The 15195-nt window shown below is 45.5% G+C and overlaps 1 long non-coding RNA gene across 4 annotated transcripts in view; it reads right to left on the reverse strand.

The window, feature by feature from the left end:
• The window catches only part of LOC139775719 (uncharacterized), an 86025-nt gene that overhangs the window by 32670 nt on the left and 38160 nt on the right, over window positions 1-15195 (reverse strand). For 2 of the 4 annotated variants that reach the window (XR_011718912.1, XR_011718911.1), the window contains exon 4: window positions 4555-4747. This is a non-coding gene — a long non-coding RNA (uncharacterized lncRNA). Of the gene's footprint in view, window positions 1-4550; window positions 4748-15195 lie in introns of all 4 variants that reach the window. The other 2 variants (XR_011718909.1, XR_011718910.1) reach the window with 1 other exon arrangement.

A 15195-nucleotide genomic window follows, 5' to 3' on the forward strand; every position in this document is an offset into this window, starting at 1 on the left:
AAGTAATCAATTTTGCATTAATAAAAATATTTGTTCTCAAAGCCAAGGTTAAATGTTTCAAGATATTCTATGAGCCAGGCGTTTTCTTAATAATAAATTCAGATATAAAGGTCACGTGCGTGAATCGTTAAACTTCAACGCGCGGCTTAGACACATTAAACGTGTGTCAAAGGAACGACCTCAATTTCTCAAAGAGAGCTAATCTCGATATAACCGAGAAGCGATGAGTCAACCGCGGTTTCGCCCGTTTGAGGGCCCTCGGGCATCGCGAGGAACGTCGAGAAGAAAGGGAGGCGAGGGAGAGGACGTGCGTGAGTTTCACCGAGCGCGTATTCCCATGGGGTCACGCGGCAGATTTCTGGATTACGTACGATCCGGGCTTTTGATAGAAACTTATATGGCAAGAAAGCGGATGGCGCATTCGGCATTAAGGAAGTACGTGAGTCTAGAACGCACGGCACTTATGGGTGCGTTTTCATATCTTTCTCTCTTTCGCGGTGCGCGTCTCCTACAGGTTCATGTCCTCATCCGCGTGTCCCTTTTCCCCCACGTTCACGGATTGCCTAACGTACACCCACAACATGACCCAATAATTCTATTCATGCCATTTCATGCGTAGAATAATTTCGCAAATCTTCGTATCTTCTTAATCTTACGTTTCGATTTACACATTATTATGGCTCAAAGTAACACGATGCCAAAAATTTATAAATCAAAAAGAAAGTTTTTAAATTCATATTTGTAAAAACACATTTGCAGTCTTACTCATTAAAGTGAACGAAATGAGCTCCTATAAGAACTGGCTATCTATTTTGGAGTCATCCTGCTCAGCCCTTCCCTTACAGACATTTAATACTGTAAGTGATTATTTGGCTAGTGATTAATTACTTATTTTGAGTATTAAAAGCACTGTTTTTAATGCTTTTAATACTCAAAATAAGTAATTAATCACTAGCCAAATACTCACTTGCAGTATTAAATTTCTGTAAGGGTTAAGAAGGATATTCTAACGGTGCTGAGGGGCATAAACATCCTCGGCCATATAATTGCACGCGCGTTGCGTAACGTATCGTTTGTGCGTCGGGTCATGTCGTTTCTATGGAATTGTCGTCGAATGTGCGAGCTCCAAACGGGCGCAGTATAACGACGCATCTTTGTACAAGATTCGTGTACGCGCGCGGCAGCGCCTCTCAATGCGTACGATTTAGCCGAGGTGTAAATCACGAAGGAAGATCGCGTAGACATATACTCCTCTCTGTTCCTCTCCACGCGCATCTTCTTCCTCCTCTTTCTAGCCGTCTCTATCCGCGGTCACGATAGGAGCAGCTCTTAGCGGGGCCATCTCTGGTCGCTAGAGCAGGCATCAGCTGCCTGACAAGGCGTATAATTAATCCCTAATGACGCTGGCATAAATCCATCTCGGTAGGCCTTTTGCCCGATCGCCGCGGCTCGCGCGCCGCTGGGTTTACTAGCGAAATCAGCGCCAGCTTTGTCGCTGTCGTCCATTTTCCGCGTTATTTATGCGCCCATCACTGAGCCGCGCTGCCGCAAGTTCGAACCGCGGCGCGGTCGGGAGGAAAGCTGGGCTCTTCCTTGATGAGTCCGCTTGCATCGCTCCTGCGGAAGCGCGAAATGACCTTCACGAAGAGCTCGCTGCCGTTACATTAGGCAATGCCATGCTTTTCCAAGTATTTTATGATTATTGATAGAAGAGTCTTCTCTCTAAATTAATATTTATTGCAATATTCACAATTGTCAAGAACGTCTTTCACTGTCAGATAACTGACAAAAATTATCTTTTACTGCAAAGAATTCTTTTTAAAAATAAAGTGAATAATTTATGAAGGAAAAGAGTTTATCTTAAGATTCAGTTTGTTAATAAACGCGTTCATTATTAATTGTATACGATACGCTTTATTTACGTTTGCGAATTTCAACTGCTGTCGACAACAGCGGTTATTGGCGATCTCGCCTGCTCAAGCGTTTAAATTACCGACCTGGTAAAACGCCGCGAGACAATGGAGCGATAAAGTCATCGGATAAAACGCAACGCCAGCTATAAATCCTGCAGTGATCCAGTTTATAGCATGATGTACACCATCGCAGGACACGAGATGCGATTGACGTCATGGAATTATAATTTCGATTTATGTCAATTCGCACAGTTTCTCATGAGATAAAATCGAGGTTCAAAAATCCCGTCTGTATCCGACTCGCGCAATCTTTAACACCGTCTACTTTTTATTTCGTAAAAAAGTTCGGCACACCTGATTCACTATGCCCTAAATTGCATATCATATCTTCATAATTAAGAATTACAGATTCCTCTCCAATTATTATTCATTTCAGCGTTTTATTCGAAATACAGCAAATGCAAACTTAAAGTTGTGTAAGTGTCAAACAATTAACAGAACATAAGACCCCATGCTTATACAATTTTAGAAACGATTTTGCAATTGATGAATGCACGGACAATGGAAAGAAGGGAAAAGGGGGCGAGGAAAAGTAAGTGAGAGCGTTTACCGATTCCCGGATAGCGGGTCCTTCCTGGAAAGGATCAGGCCGCACGCTCGTTCTCTCGAGCACGAATATAAGCGCGGAGGGGGGGGGGGAGGATTGCAAGCGTGATGCGCTTCCACGGGGCTCTCCGCGTTCGTCCGGAACGGACCGCACCGCGCGGCGCGAGGGCAGGCAAGAAGGGCAAGAGGGAGAGAAGACGACTCGCGCTCGCGCACGCGGCCGGCGTTGTGAAGAGGGAACTCCGCAAAGAGGGAACTGGCGTACCGAATTGATGCACACGAAACGGCATGCCCGGAATGTTATAATCGCGAACCTTTGAACCTAAAGCCGAGACTCCCACACCACCCGGGGATCGCGCGAGCGCCGGGCCCCGTTTCCATCGCTGAAATTACTCGTGTTACTCTCCTCTTTCGTGCCGCACCGGTATCGCTGATACGCTTCCACGAAAGCATGTCCCGGTCGACATGCGGCAGCGTGCGCCGTCTCGGGCTCATATAATAATTCTCATGCGTTTCCCCCGGTTTCGCCACAACACCGTACGCTCCGATACGCTCCGAACGCGGCATAATTCGGGGATTAGCCTCGCTCCTACCACCCTGCCGAGATAAATTCTCTCGCGTTGCCCACGGGTTAGTTAACCGGCTCGTACGCAGGCGGGAATATACGAGACCGTGCAATGAAAGTTAATCGCGACTTATCGTAAGTATCGTGCGATACTTTAACGACGATATGTATATACTTTACGAATAAGTCGTCACGATTCTCGCGAAACAAAAACTCGCACACATGCGCACATGATGCATTTGCATATTCCTCGTCGGGGAAAAGAAACGGAAGAGAACGGAAAGACGGATAGCTTCGGAACGAGTCCGAAAACCACCTCGTGGCATCGCGCGAGTCACCTTATACTCCTACGAATGGCCTACGGGAGAGTCCTCACCGCCTTCGTCAGGGCGTACAGCTCGGTGGGCGTTACGGTAATTAATTTTTGCTCGATAATTAAGATATCCCGAGAGCAGACACTGAGGTACACCCCGCGGTAGCGTCATTTTTCAAACGCCGGTATCGCGTGTTCTCGCTACGCGTGGCCTAAAAACACCGGTGACCATGTCGAAGCCGCGGCGACGGTGGAAAGGCGCTATAGCCCCAAAGCGCCAGAACCACCTTTTGTTTTAGCGATTTCTAAATGCGCAGCTGTAGATGATACGTTAAGATATAAATTGGCGCCTATGTTAATTCCGCGCATTTACATCTTTTCGATCTGAAAAAGAGGCATTTTAATGGGGCCCGGTTATGCACGATAAATCGCACTGCGTCATCCTCTACAGTCTACAACGTTGCACCGCCGACTCTCTCGAATATATCATAAACAAATAGTGTTGTAAATCGGTGTGAGTTCTGCCATTAACAAGCAGCTTTATACGAGGCGCCCACACAAAATTCACGACTAACGTGCGGAAAGCCGTGATTGTGAAAGTTTCATCGCGCGGCATAATATATTTCATCGATTGTATTAAATTTCGCGTAAACGGCGTTCCGTCGTTTACGTTTTGCTCACGTCGCAGCGTTCAACGAACGGCGGAGACGCGACGAAGAGGAAGAAGAGGAGCGGCATAGCGGAGGAGGAAGAAGGAGCACGTCACGCTGAAACATCTGGCCCATGGTGTTTCGTGGCCTCGTGGGGATTATTAATTGTTTCATCTCGGCCCTTATCCGCGCCTCCCCGTTTGCACGACTAAGCAAATACGGGGGGGCGTAACCCACACGGTGATGTACGAGCTTAAAAGCCCTCGCGATCGGCCACGAGAAGCCTCTCTCTCCTACGCCACGGAACTGAGGAAGGGAGAGAGAGAGATAGAGAGAAGGAGATAGAGAGAGAGCGAGAGAGGCAGATGGGTAGATAGATAGATTAGAGAAAGCGAGAGAAGGGTGGGAGGGAAACGAGGAACGGAGTCGGAGGAAGAAAACCGACGGGGTTATCGTCTGATTTATAATTTGAGGCTCTGGGTGCACCTCCGTGGAATACATACCGACCCGATGTTTTCCGGTTCAGGAAACGTAATTGGTTGCCAGCACGATCATAGATAGCCGCCGGTTCGAATCGGGCCTCGAAAGCGTCCCGAAGAGCCGATCGTAGAATAGCTTCGTCTCTTCCTCACTTGCCCCGGATCGCAGCCTTGTGCCCGGGCCTTGCGCTTCCTTTTCTGCCACTCCTGCTCGCTGTTATCTGCCGGAACATTTTTAATTCCCGTTTGAGATCACGAATATCGACCGGTTACCGAGGGTATAAATCAAGAAACGATCCGGGTAGCTGTTGGAAATCAACGATACCTGCCGCTTTTACCGTGCATCATCTAGATCAGGCACTTTTGCAATTAGTCGTGATTTCACTCACGGAGCATTCGCATGTTCCGAATCAGCTGTACGCTATATGCAATCATGCAATATATTTTAGAAACATATTCTACATAGCGGAATAGGTTAGATGTATGTTAATTTCCTTTCTTTTCTATTCCTATTTTGTGTCCTATTCCTATGATGTCGCTGTTGACATAACTGCACACGGAGAAAAAAATAATGTATCAACAGCATGAGTCTAATTGGAAATAATCTTGTTAGTTGTTTTAATAAAATAAGTATTTTTTTAATTAAATAAGTATTATTTCGCTAATACTGTTATTGAATTAACAAGATTATTTCCAATTAGACTAATGCTGTTGATACAACATTATTTTTTTCTCTGTGTACAATGTTTATACACGAAGAATATCATTTCACAATTTTAGTTTCACGAAAGTAAGAATAAAGACAAGAAAAATAAAACATTGAACAAATCTGGCATCTGTCAGAAATGGATACGAGTAACAAGAATCTTTAATCTTCAAAGCTATTAGTTTTTATTTTAATAATAGGGAAGTAACCTTTGAACATCAGCAGATTGAGAGTCGTTTTGATAAACGATACGTAACACGTCGCTGGACGTCCGCTCGGGAAGATTAAAGAGATCGAGTATCTCTGCCAAAGCATCGGATTAAATCGAGTCGATCGGCAACCTGCGAGAGAGAGAGAGAGAGTGATCGCGCGGAAGGACGGCGCCGAAGATTGTGCGCGTGATCTCGTCAGACTCACGCACGCACGCACTCGCGTGCCGCTCACGCACCTTCTCTCATCCCGCAGCTTCTCGGCGCACATACACGCCGACAATTTGTTATAACCGCGGGCTTGCACGGACGCATTTGTATCTTTCCACGTTGAGGCTCTCGGTGCGTCAGCCCCGACATCTTCATCCGACCTGACTCGACTCGAGACGCGAATACGGCCGGTCCGATCGCGGTCCGCGAGCACGGGCCCGGATCCAGCGAGCGAGCGCAAACACACGTGCGCGCGAGCGCTGAATTATGGGGTGCGGGAACACCCACTTCCTGGTCATCGAAAGCCATAAACTCCCACGCGCGTACCGGCGCATCTCGCTCGGGCGCCGTGATGGATCCGCCGCGGCGCGGCGCCGTGAGCCACCAGCATCCCGCATTTTTCTCCCCCATTCGCGTCATCGTCTCTCCCTTTCCCTCGAAAATGCAGCGTTCCGCGGCGCGCGTACACGCGTGCCCTATCATTATTTGCGGGGTGATTCGTTAATCAATCACCTTATCTAATTGGCCGTCACGTTGTAGCGAAACATTTCATTCCGCGGGAGTGAACCATTACGTTCACTTTGTACCGAGAGCGTGTTCTGTCGACCAGATTTGCAAGATCTCAACGATTTGAGGAAGATGTTATTTACAGTGCGTTTACCCGGCGCGGTTGCCCTGGCGCCAATTCGCCTTCGCTCAGAAGCGATTCCTCCGGTTGTGGCCCGGTCGGAAATGTTCTCGCCGATGGGGCGCCGAACAGGCGCCGCGAGCACGAAGAAAGAGGAGAAAGGAAGCAAGGAAGAGGGTCCGTGGATGCGGACAGTGAATTCTGAGATGGGACAATAAATTGTTATGCATCCAGCATTCGACATGTCGGTCGGATAAAAGAAGGAGTCCCGGAGACAATGCCCGTCGCCGCGCCCGAGAACCCCCTCGGCGCATCCGGTGCGTTTTCAAGGAAGCTTTCGGTGCGCCGTGACACATATCAATTGATTTTCACGGGCGCGAGTCCCGGTTCGAGCCACGTTCGATATATCGCCGCGCACGTTCCTCATTCGAGCGACGAAAAAGCTCGTGTAGTGGGCGCGGATAAAGAATGGCCCGCTTGACCGACACCGCATAATTCTTCTCCGAATCTCGATATTACACGTGTCGTGACGCGCTTTCAGATTTCGGGGCCTATATCGCCGCGCTAATAAAAATTCGGAGGGAATAATATCGGATTTGATTATCGCTGTTACGGAAACATTGCTATCTGACTGATAATTCTTACATGAGGATATTTAGAAATCAAACTAGCGAGCGTTAAATAGAATACTTAATCTGTGTGGGAACACTCTTATCTCACAAACAAATCGATTATCGATTTAAGTATGTGGATTTACTGTTCCAACAAAGAGCTGTGTTTTAAAGACCGACAAAAAATTGGCGCGTAGATTATTGAGTTGGAAAAAGATATAAAATTCACACAATATCATTATTAAGCTACCAAGATCCAGTCCGGACTGTATTGGCATTTTTCTCTCTAATTGATCTCTTACATACTAGGTTGAAAATATGTTTCAACTTTAATTAAAATCACAATATAAATATGTATTCCATGAGAATTATAGGAATTCTCAGAAGAATTTTAACGTCAAATTTCTTACAATAATTGTTGGGCTACAAAAATAGCTACAACTTAAAAAAAATATTAAATAAGTTTACAACTCATTTTTTAATTATTGTTAGTCCATCCTTAAAGTATATGTCACTGATAATGAAATACTTTATACATAATGAAGTTTCTAGCCAATTCTATTCAGATATACTGCCATGTCAATCGTAAACTTTTATGCAATTTTTTTTTTACGCACAGATCTAATACAAATAGAACGAAATCACTCTAATATGGATGTAAAGAAACTAAAACTGTCGCTCTTTTTGGACAGAATTCAATTTCCCTCACTCAATCTTAGGAAACTTGATCACGCTCAAAGACGATATCGTGGTGAATGAGTAAACGCGATCGGCCAATCGTTGCGATTCGAAATTATTTAGACGACGGCTGATCGTCATCGATCGCGCGTCCCCCATAAATTCCATCAAGGAGCTAGAAAGGTTCTCTCTCCCCTTGGAAACTACTTTGTTTTACGACTCAACACCCACGTCTCGTATCTATGCGCGCACACGCACCTTCCTTGCGCTCTCGAGTGCTCGCGCGCTCACATTCGAAGCCTCCCCTACGGGAATCGTCTTACACAAAGCACGCGCGCCGTTCAATGTAAAGCGTTAAAGCGCTACGTGATCGAATTCGACAAGCGACCGGACACTGCGCCAGTCCAAGCCACCATTTCGCGCACGCCGGCCGAATATCAAGGAGAGAGATCGTTAGAAACGTTTAGAATTAGTCGCGCTTTTTGCCAAACAATGACTTCGATTTTGCCGATCGATTTGAATCAGCCGTCGTCATGCCGAAACCGCATTGTTGCGTTGCTCAAACGCGTTCCATAGCTAATGCCAATGCGATTCTTGGTGTGCGCTCAACTCAAATGCATTTCACCATATTGTTTGCCGTTCACAATATTCGTCTAATATCATAGGTGCTACGATTTATATAACATCCGAGGAGTTATTTTCTACAAGGCTTTGGAAGCAGCTTTGCGTAATCGGTCGTGAAACGCAAGGATCACCTTGATCCACACAAGACATTCTCTCGACGACTGTCTTCTTCCAACTCCGTCACGGCTAGAAGTCGGTTCGTTATCTAGCTACACATAATTGGATCACGTATAACTTACATTGGCTGATCGTGATTTATCGTTTCAAACTCTTTAAGATATATGGAGATTTCAACATGTTATATATTTACGATTATAAAAATTACGCATGCAAGACAATTAGGATCTATTCAAACGATGTAGATATCGATAATTCCTGCACGCGTAATTGTGCACGTCTGACGTAAAAAGATTTATACTGGTCATGCGAGAAGTTACGAAGACAAAGTTCACTGTCACAATCTCAAGATCGATCTGTGGAATGGGAGATGGAGAACGCGTTGGCAATGTCTTGAAAAGGAATAAGTTCCTGCAATCTTATTTTTTAGCTATCTTACACCGCGAGGTTTTCACGGGATGAATCGATTTCACGGTGGGTAGATATCACAGGTGTAGGCACAAGCATCCCCGTGCGCGTCGACGCGATCGACAGCCGGGATCTCTACGAATTTATTCGTGACGTTTTTCGATTTCAGCGCGCTTGTTTGAATTCTGATCTGAGCGGGAACACGACGCGCAATATGTTCACGTAATATTATCCGGCGCGCGATTCGCTCGCCCACATCAGAAGAGGCTGCCGCGCGAGATCGTGAGAAGTACTCTAGATCGGGCGAGCAGGATCTGCCAGGTACATATCGTCTCTCGACTGGCTGTTAAACTCAGATCGCTAACAAAGTGAGGATCAAATAATAACACGTTATGATCGCACTGCTTCGAAGATAGATAGCGCTCGGTGTGAGTGAATAATTTGATAATGGCAGCGGCGCGGCGGCGGCGGCGGCGGCGGCGGCAGCGGCGAAGCGTCTTGTCGTACTCTCTTTTCGCCCTCCGCCTGAAAGATCGAGGACGAAGAGCTCGGCCGGAGAGGGAAGATGATCTCCGATCGTTGCCCGAGATCTAGCACTCGTCGCTCTCCCTTTCTCGCCCCGCTTTTTTCCTCCTCTCCTTCCTGGTTTCTTCGTCCTCTCTTTCTCTCTCGCTCTTCCTCTCTTCTCCGTTCTTTCATACTTCTCGGTCCCTCGATTCTGTCTTATTTTCACGCTCCTGTCTCTCCCTCTTTCTCCCCACCGTCCGCCCACGAGATCCCCGACCTCTTCCCTCCCGATCTCGAAAGATCATGCCGCGAGATGCCAGGGCGCTGCTCGTGATATGCCCGGGCGGACGGGTTATATACCACGAGATCGCCTTCGCCGTCTCGTGTAAAGGGATATTCCGGTGCTTCGGATATTTTTACAGACGGCCTTAATGGTGGATGATTGTGTGCCAAAGGTAACTCCAGGTGAAAATGAACCATCCCTGAGCCTCGCCCGCCCTCCTCCCTGAGCTCTTTTACGCAACGTAATCGACTAAAAGAGCTCATACCGCTGCAGCCTGGGAGTTTTCGTTGTGCGCGTTCTCATACGTTATTTGTCGAATTCGTACCGAATATGCTAGGATGGACGACAAATATTAAATAAAGAAGCAATTTTCCGCCGCGAGATTTTCAACGTAATAAATATAGTGAAATGATAAGAAAATGAGTAACAATAATACTTCTTATTTTAAGCCTGGTTAGTTTTTGTTGTAAACATCCGTATGTATCATGGGAAATTACTAATTCGTTTGACAAATTTCATCAAAAATATGTGCTGCTATAACGCACTGACAAACAATACTTATATTGCTTATGTAATTTATGAAAGTCAGTTTCGTCAGTTTATTGAATCTTCCATTTGAACACATATTGTTTCCTAAAAATCACTGCAGCATTTGGAGGAGAAAAAAACGAAACATTCTGATTTACGATTACTCTTTCCTTTCACCCTTGATATAGCATTGCGTCACGGAAGAACTATCCTTTACCATCAAAGGCTACACTTCCGCATTAAGGCATACTATACTGTTACGAGCACTCTTTCTAATACTTGTTAATAACAAAGAAAAAAGATCTGAGAAGAGAAAAAATAGCGACGAGAAAGTTAACGGGCATAGCAACAAGGGCAGGTAAAGGAATCAGCAACAACAACAGGGGTCTCGCAACGCGAGAAGGAAGAGCGGCACGGAAAGAAAGCACGGGGCGTCTCTGAAAGTAGAGAGAGAAGGAGAAGAGGAAGAAGAAGAGACGCTCGCGGCTCGTGAGGATCAGGCATAGGTAAGTGGCACTTATGTTTAATACGTGAGTGTGGATGAGTAGTCGGTCCTGCACGCGATCCTCGCGTCGGCACGGTCTTTCCTGACCTCGCGTTCGCTAGAACCAATTTCCGCGGATAATACGGGCGTTCCGTAAATTCAAGGCGTATCTCGAAGTGGAGCAGCGAATACGGGACGGATACGGGCAGATCGATCTATTATGCATTTCTTTCGCATTACATAGAAATTCAATTTGCGTACGTAGCTCTTGATCATGCAATTGAAAGCGGATCGTCTTGTTACTCTATCCGAGAGTAATAACGATATTATATACGTACAAATTTTTGTAAAATTAGGAGCTGGTCCGCGCGAGTATAAGAATTCGAAATTCTGATAATTCTGATAAATCTGTGACAGATCTAACTTTAAAAAGTGAAATCGCTAATAATTAGATTATACAAGTTCTATGCGAGTCAGTTGTAAATTCTAAACTGTGAACATATGCACCATCGCCATCAAGGAATTTTAAATGCAAGATGCGGAGCTCTACATTTCACGTTACATTTATCAAGCTCGTGGCAGCTAACGAGCTCGTTCACGGCTGAAAGGCGAAAGCACACGACGCCGATTTTTCTATCGAACGCCGCGCCGTTTCGAAACTCGAAACGCAAGGTGCAGAATCCGCGATCGCACTTTTTCACATGCATTCCGCGCGATCTCTTTTGCCGCCTTCTCCTTCGGCGTAGTAGTGGGAAAAGGCTCGTTTCTCACGTTGGAAGGACTTGGCGAGCTGAGGGGCAATCGAGAATCCCGCGCGGCAAACGAGAGCAATTCGATTTCTTCATATCGTCTCTCCTTTCCGCGAACCATGAACGAGAACTTGAGAAAAATGTATCACTATTTTTATTTCATAAAGATTTTTGTCCGATCTGCATGATTCAGAAGTTCCAATAACGAATAGCTTTACATTCGGAACGGTTACATTCGAATAATTTTCAAGAGTAAGATGTTTAATTCGTAAAAACGAATGCCCAGGCAGATGCTCATCAGACATTCGACTGAAAGCGGAGATTAAAAGCCAGTTAAAAAAAACTAAGAACGGGTTAGGACCATGCTCATGCATTACCCAAACCGCTAATTAGGTTCCGCCATCGAATAGCCCCGTTCCCGTTTTTATCGGGACCACGAGAATTGTCCCGGCCCTCGTTCTAAACGCGGCATCTTAGGCCTCGGTGGTGTACTTAACTAGCGACGTCGGGAGCAAATGGCTGGCTTGATCGGCTCGAAACATACCGCGTTAATGACCAGCCGGGAGAAGTACGAGCTGCTGATCGGTGAACGTCCGTGGGAACGAAGGAGGTCACCGCGCGGATGACCTTTGCCGCGGCTGGCGGTGACAAATCGAGCGAACGATTAGCACGTTCGTGAATTTTATGGTGACTGAGGTAAAAGAGAAAGCTGGGGAAGTTTTTCATTGCTTTCTTTTTTCTTCTTTGATCTTTTTTAATACCGAGGACCAATATATCGTTCTGTACGTTAAAAAAGTTCTCTCAGGTTAAAAAACAGATGTTCGCAGAATCCGTTCAAAAAAAAAAAAGAAAGAAAAGGGGAATCCTTAAAGTAGTTCCAGTGAATGGGAAAACAATACAAGGGTTTAGTTTAAGGGTTTAGTCTATAGGATTTAGAGGTTTTAAAGCCTTGTATAAATAACTGAAGGGTACAGAAGAAAAACGATAAAAGTACATTTTTGTCAAAATTGATCTGATCAATTGCTGTCTTGTGGCATTTTCAAAGAACTTTCGCAATTATCTGTTTTGATCCATTGGAAAGCCGAAAGATACCGTGCTAGGGAAAGACGATCATAAAAGTCCATGCGCTTGTGGGGAAGAACCATCAGAATTGAAAACACTAAGGCTGCGCTCCGATATTCACTAAATTTTGTACTAATTTTTCAATAGCTTCCTAAAATATCTGATGTCTTGAGAGAAACTTAACCCTCCATCTGTATACGTAAGTCTACGGCGTCCGAGCCAGAATGATATCTGCTTGTAATTGTAAAACTTGCAAACCTGCCAGAAAATATTAAATAAACGATGTTTATCAAAATGACTATAAAATCGTCAACTACAATGTAGACCGACATTTTATGAATTTTTTCAGATTTTTTAAAATACTTTACAGTAGGGAAAAATAGCGTCAAATGTGACCCATGTATACACTCCAAGGGTGCAAAAAAAACGTATATAGACGGAGGGTTCAAATTGCATTTTTCTCAAATTAAGTTACTTCGGATGGACATTGATCGTTTTTCCTCTGTACTTTTCAGCTGTATTTGCGACTAAAAATAACTATATAAACGACAACTCTTTGATATTTCAACGCATCTTTATTCTCATTTTATCGACTTGTATGTTGACTGTAGCGATATAAGCGTAAGATGCAGCAGATACACATGATACATGTGACTCACGGAACGGACGTTGCAACTGCCATTGTCCCAAGACAATAAGACGAATATAATATGACATAATAAAACGGGAATATCTCTCTCTTTTTCATCGTTAAACTGCGACATTGATAATTATAATAAATGTTACATTAGGTTTCTACTTTCCTAATACTTATTCTTTTCTTTGCGAATAAAAATTAACAATTCCTTCACCTTGCTTATGCACGCCCGAAGTTACAAGTGTTTAACGATCATTCCACTGAGATTCATCGTCACGATCTACCGCAGCGTGAGCCGAACGGATTTCCAAATCTCGTCACCGTTCAAACGCGAAGACGTGGAGACTCGCTGCGGCTGGGGGACTCATTTGAATTTTCCCGGAAAGGATGCGCACCGTGTGCATTTCAATCCTTGGGGGACACCCCGACGAAATATGACCGAGAGACAGTCCGTCAGAGAGAGAGGGCGTCGACGAGGAGATGGAGCATGGAAGGAGAAACACGCTACGGTTGCACGTACGCGGATGGTGGTTTAAAAGCGAGCGCCCGGTATCCAGAGCACGTCCAAAGCGCGAACAACTTATTGCCATGTGCGGCGGCCGCCGGGGCATTTTAATATTTCCGCTGAATGCAACGCCGAGAACGGTAGTGCATTCTGGCTACAGAGAGAGGGCTACGAAAAAGGAGGCGAGGCGTGGAGTCGTTACACGACCGCCACCGGTCTTACCCGGAGCTCCGGTCTTTTTTTTACGAGCTTCCTGAGGCCGAGACGACACCGGCGACCTGGAACTGCCGGCGTGAAGAACATAAGCGAGACCGTATTTGAATATATTGTACGTTCGACCGTTCTCTTCTGCCGTCCATTATCTTAAGACGTTCGTTAAGAGGCTTCAAACCATAGTGTGGGAAGCTGCTCCACACACACACACACACACACACGGTTGCATAATTGTAATCTGTACATCTATGAGTCTCTCTCTATAAGCCTGACGGAGTCTAACAGGGTGTTCCAGGCCAACGATGCCTGCCTCCAAGTCAAACTACGAACGCGACGCAGTACAGGATCGCGATCGTCAGGAGCGATTAAATGCCGGTAAGAATAAAACAGCATCAACGACAAATATATTCCGCACGAATGCGCGTCTTCATGGCAAAACACGGGGTCTTATCGCCGGTAGTCCGAAACAGTTTGTCCATTCGCGCCGTTGTAAATGCACGACGGCGCTCGTCTGACGTGCGGAGCACGTCTTAAGGAAAGCGCATATATCTCGCTTGGAGAGGCGAGAGATCTATCGCTCGAATTCGCCGGGATACGGCCGTGAATCGATTCCGAATATCGGAGCCGTGAACGTGGTCGGTGATTCACGGTATCTCTTCGCCTGTCGCCAACCTTGATATAAAACGCGCCGTAACTCTCGCGTTACCGCGCGGTTTATCATCAATTCGTACAAATTGCTACGACAACGCGTCGCGCCCACACGTTTTATGCACGCACGGTAGCCGCGCCGCTTCGATAACGGTGATAAACGATCGCGTCCCAGCGTATCCCGCGCTGAACGTGATTTTGTAAAGAATTCACGTCCCGTCTTCGGAAGGGAAACGATTTGAGGCGATTAAGAAAGCAGGAAAGAAACGAATCCTGCATTGTCGTCTTGACGAGTGGCAGCTGAACGGAAGAAAATGCGAAACTGAGAGATGGTTATATGCGAATCCGTCGTTTCATGTGGTGCAACTTAAGCTGAAATGTGACCGAAAGACGAAACGAGCCATGAAAAGTTCGACAATTTCATATCTCTTAGCGAAAAATAAGACAGTGTCTTCTATAGGTGTCGACTATTAATTAAAATTAATTAAATTCATCAAAATGCACGTCTTTATCTCACGTTGTTTCCTAAGTTAATGTATCAAAGACACGAAGAGATTCTATTTCAATGTAATTTCTTTCTGCATCCTAAGCAGATTCATTGAAAAAGCGTTAATTGCGTCCTTCACCGAAATAAAGTACACGATCTCGTCTTCATTCAGCGCGAGTGAAAATTATCTTGTTAGATCGAGCCGCTGCTTCTTGACGGATTATGATAATTAAAGTAATCGTCATTACCTCTTGGCGATGTTAGAAAATGTCAGAGAATAGCGAACGCGAAATCATTTGTGTGATTCGCACGTTTGGCGGGGCGTGCACTCCTTAGAATAGAAGCGGGATGAACTTTTGATAATAACCGAGCGAA

The sequence above is a fragment of the Temnothorax nylanderi genome, unplaced genomic scaffold (assembly GCF_030848795.1).
Source record: "Temnothorax nylanderi isolate EJ_2023f unplaced genomic scaffold, tnyl_v1.0 TNYL_tig0103_pilon, whole genome shotgun sequence".
NCBI classification, from domain to species: domain Eukaryota; kingdom Metazoa; phylum Arthropoda; class Insecta; order Hymenoptera; family Formicidae; genus Temnothorax; species Temnothorax nylanderi.